At 47.6% G+C, this 4,810-nt stretch overlaps 1 long non-coding RNA gene across 1 annotated transcript; it reads left to right on the forward strand.

Annotated features, from left to right (window-relative positions):
- Positions 1-287: 287 nt before the first annotated feature.
- LOC123609212 lies at positions 288-4,541 on the forward strand. The gene is made up of 2 exons (XR_006717679.1): positions 288-424; positions 3,314-4,541. It is a non-coding gene; the product is annotated as an uncharacterized LOC123609212 (long non-coding RNA).
- The last annotated feature ends 269 nt before the right edge of the window (positions 4,542-4,810 follow it).

Raw genomic sequence — 4,810 nt, forward strand, 5'->3', positions numbered from 1 at the left:
AAAGACTCCACCGTGAGGTTCCTGTAACTCGCAGACGCGGCTTGACTGACAACAATTTTGTTTACACACCACACACCCTTGGGGAGAGCAGTCCTGCGTTCGCAAGCCACTGCCCGCGTTCTAGACGCTTCCCCGGGAAGGGAGCCGGCCTGCGAGGGGGCGGGGCTGCCGGGCGCGGGGAGGCCCCGCCCACGGCTGCACCTCAGCCCCGCCCACCCCGTCACGGGGCTCTCCCGGCCCGAGCGGGTGCAGGGGAGGAGTGAAACCGGTTCTCGGGTCAGCCCACCCCGGGATCTGGCAGAGGAGGGCAGGCCGATACTCGGGTGAGCCTGTGAAAACAGCCGGCATCTGCCCGGCGCGTCCGAGGGCCTCCAAATATGTGCACTCTGTCTGCATTGCTAATCAGGACCTCTGAGGAACCTAGGTAATTTCCAAACCCAAACCCTGCCCCCCCAACACACACACACACACACACACACACACACACACTCGCACCCCGGGTCTGTAGGAATTGCGCACACACACACACACACACTTTCGTACCCTGGGTCTGTAGGAATTTTGTACACACACGCTCTCGCACGCCGGCTTTGTAGGAATAACACACGCTCTCACACCCTGGATTTGTAAGAATTGCACGCGCACACACACACACTCGCACCCCGGTTCTGTTGGAATTGCACACACACACACACACACTTTCGCACCCCAGGTCTGTAGAAATTGTACACACACACATACTCTTGCACCCCGGGTTTGTAAGAATTGTGCACACACACATACACACACACTCACACTCCGGATCTGTAGGGATTGTGGACACACACACACACTCTCTCACCCCGGATTTGTAGGAATAATACACTCTCTCGCACCCTGGGTTTGTAAGAATTGCGCGCGCTCGCACACACACACAAACACACACACGTACCTCGGTTCTGTTGGAATTTCACACACACACACACACTCTCGCACCCTGGGTCTGTTGGAATTGCTAATAGGTGCCCCTCCTGTCTGAGGACGTGCTCAGCAGCTGAATTCAGCAGAAAGGATGATGTGAAGGCAGTCTGTGCTCCAGGCCTCCCCCAGGGAGACGAGAGAGAGAGGTCAGCCTCTAGAACTGCCTGGAAGCTTAGACTTTCTTTTGGCAAAGGAGAGAAGTCCACCTCACCTGAGGCTAGGCCAAAAATCACTCTTTCCTGAGGGCCTGGCTTTCCCTATAACTCAAAGGGCTACCTCTAGCGTAATGTTTTTCTCAGTTTCACTAAATTGCTTTCCGTTGAATGATGGTGGGATCTTCGTTTCACAATTAAATCAATCTCCTACCATGACGGCGCCCCAGACTGGGCACGTCCACAAAGATTAGCTCCTGTGTCCTCACACAGCCCAACTGGGGCTGCTATTAACATCTGCTGGGGGAGGAAGGCGACAGAAAGGCCTTCCTAGGCTGTGCTGTTGATGTGAAGTCACACAGACTCGTTCCTTGCTGGGCCAGCTATTTAAACTCCCAGCTTGCTATACTAGGTCAATGGAAACGACTTCACCCTTGACTTCGTTTTCTCTGCAACCACTTCTCAGAAGCTATTTTCATTTCCTTCTTTCCCTATTTCTCTCCCTCTTCCTTTCTCTCCCTTCTCCGCAGGGTCACTTCTTTCTAGACTCTGGGAAGTCTGGAGAGGAAGGAGGATTAAAGAGAAATGAAGGGGAGGGAGATGCTATCCATCAGGAAAGGACAAGGGCAGAGCTGGGACTTAATGCTCCTCCTGCCAAATTAATATGGTCAGAGAACCAGCTGGGTCGGGTCTGGACACGCTTTTCTGTTCTGCAGCTCGAAGGTTTTGTGTCTCTTCAGCTTCGGTGATCTTTGGTGCCCCTGAAGGCAAGTGGTACACCTGAATCATAAAGCTTCAGATGAGTTGAGTTCAAAGTTTTATTTTCTACTTTTAAAGCCCACAATAAATTAGGGCAAAGGTAGTTGGAATCCGGCCTCCTGCCCCAGCGTTCCTCGGAGATGATTAAGGTTGGCTTAAGCAATATGCTCTTGAGAAATCAGGTGTAATGAGACCTGGGTGGAGGGAACCGGGGGTTGTTTGTGGAACTTCTTCTTCTCCTCTGAGGCATGTGCCAGTCTTTCTGGAGCGGTCCTGCAACTTTGCCACTAGAGCCACGTGGTGTCAACCTGCCTTCGCTCCGAAAGTCGCGGAACACAAGGCTTCCCAGCTGAGTACCGGGCTGGCCCGTGAATAAGGAGGAAAGCGGTCACTGTGAAGTGTGGGCCGCAGGCTTAGGACACCTCCTCACTCCCTCCACCGCTCTGCCTCCACCCCCAGCATCTTCAGAAGCCTCGCTAGCTAATGTTCAGAGAGAAGTAATGCTTCAGAGCTCTGTCACCAATCGGAATGGAGTCTTTAGGATTAACGCGAGAGGATATAGTCAAAACAAACATTCTGCCCAGATCTAAGTTGATCCTAAAGAAAGCAATTAATTCTCACTGTTCTGTTGCCCTTCTCTTTATGGGGAATCATATTTTGTCCCAACTCTCTAATGTTTTCACATTTCCAGAAGAATAGTTGTTTCTTTCTAAGACTCATAAAAATTACGGTGTTGGGGACAGTCAGCAACTCCTGTTTTTTTTCCTCCGAGCCTGTCGATTTGCAGATCTCTGGCCGCTGTAGCAAATAACATGCCTTGGAAACCTGGCCGCAGAGATGCCGTTGGTATGATTTTCCAGGTTGTGCCGGACTGTTTCCCCAGGGCCAACTCAGAGCCCCCAGGCCTCAGATGTATGTAGAGACAGGATGGGAAGTCAGAGCAACAGAAGGATGGGGACTTAAGGTGGCTTCGTTCCAAAGCCCTGGGATGGCCCCCCAGTCACACCAAATCCTGTCCTGGAAAATCTGTCTGCCCTCTCAAATCGGGCTCCCATAATAACAAAGACCAAGCTGGAAGTATCAGCTCCCTGTAGCATGAGCTTGTTGGTGTTTATTAATGCCTGCCTGGTGAATAGACGGGGACCTAGAAAGACCAGGAAGAGAACAAAAGGAGATAAGCGAACCACCTTTCAAAGATAAAGGAAATCTTTCCCACTCCGCTTTGTACGGCGATCTAGACCCACAGGAAGTCCGAGGCACCTGGGTGGCTCAGTCGGTTAAGCGTCCAACTTCAGCTCAGGCCATGATCTCATGGTTGGTGAGTTCGAGCCCCGCGTCGGGCTCTGTGCCGACAGCTCGGAGCCTGGAGCTTGCTTCGGATTCTGTGTCTCCCTCTCTCCCTGCCCCTCCCCCACTCACACTTACTCTCTCTCTCTCAAAAGTGAAGAAACATTAAAAGAAAATTCAAATGTACTGGGAGTCAGACCCCGAAGACATACAAGCCCAAATTGATGCGCACATCATGCTGTCAGCTCCATGGGGTTTGCAAACAGCTGAGAAATGACTCCGTCCCTCGTGATTCTCCAAGACATTGTCCAGTGGACTTCGTGGACACCAGCTGCCTCTAAACCCCCCTGTTATTTACTGGAGGGTGCTCTGTAAAGAGGAAAGCACCTTGTTTTTTACTTTATTCCACAATTGTGGTCATTTTTATATCACAGTGGTTCCCAAAGCACTTTACAGAGGAATCTGAATTCATCTATTATTATGGGAAAAATACAGAATTTCAGGGAACCGAAATGAGAAAATCCTTTGGCTGAAATTATTTATTTTTTATAAAGTCTCTCAGTAACAAAGACCCTATCTGGGTGGTAAGTAGATTCAAAACCATGGGGAAATGACCCAAAGATTGCATTTTGTTTTTACTCTTTTGTTAATGCTCTCTGGGTCAGTTAGACAAATGAGAAAAGTCAATCATATTCAGAGTGGGGTAGTCTTTTACTTAGGGCTTGGACAACTATTTTGCTGGAAATATAAAAACATTAGAGAATTGAGACAAAATGTGATTCCACATAAAGATAAGGGAAACAGAGAACGGTAAGAATTCATTGCCCTCTTTAGAATCAGCTTAGATTTGTGCCGAATGTTGGTTTTGACTTTATTGCTTTAATCCTAAGGGCACCCTTACAAATCAACATTGACATGTGTCCTTAAAAAATAATGGGTACCCAACTCTTAATTACTTAAATCATAGTGCAGAAAGAATTTTCTAGAACCAGCAGACCAAGGGACCATTCATAGAAGGAGAGCAGGATGAACTGGACCTAGGGGGTGGGGAGGAAGCTATCTAAATTCCTGATTGTTCCTTTTCTCAAAATTCTTTCTGGCAAAGATTTAATTGCACCAAATATCTATCAATTTTATGATGGTAAGACTATCAAACTTGTTTCATTAAACATTCTCTCTTCTCCTACAACTCTCTAAACAGGATTTTCCCATTTAGCACCCTATCAATCCAGAGTTCTGGTTGTACCATAACTTCAAAGATCCCTTGTATCAAATATTAATATTTGTATAGTTGTTAAAGTATTTAATGATGTGTACAGGGACTCTAAAATTAAATATAGCATGTCATTTATAGTCTTTTATAAAACTATACATGAAAAATTATTTTCTCGCCTTCAGTTTTTGCTAGTAACTTATATTTTAAGTGGTATGTACAATTGTGAAACACTTTAAATTTTTTTTCAATTTTTTAAATTTAATTTTTTTATTGTTTGAAAGAGAGACAGAGTGTGAGTGGGGGAGGGGCAGAGAGAGAGAGAGAGAGAGAGAGAGAGAGAGAGGGAAATACAGAATCTGAAGCAGGCTCCAAGCTCTGAGTTGTCAGCACAGAGCCCGACGCAGGGCCCGAACCCACAAACGGTGAGATTATGACC

This window comes from Leopardus geoffroyi, chromosome B2, assembly GCF_018350155.1.
Source record: "Leopardus geoffroyi isolate Oge1 chromosome B2, O.geoffroyi_Oge1_pat1.0, whole genome shotgun sequence".
Classification (NCBI taxonomy): domain Eukaryota; kingdom Metazoa; phylum Chordata; class Mammalia; order Carnivora; family Felidae; genus Leopardus; species Leopardus geoffroyi.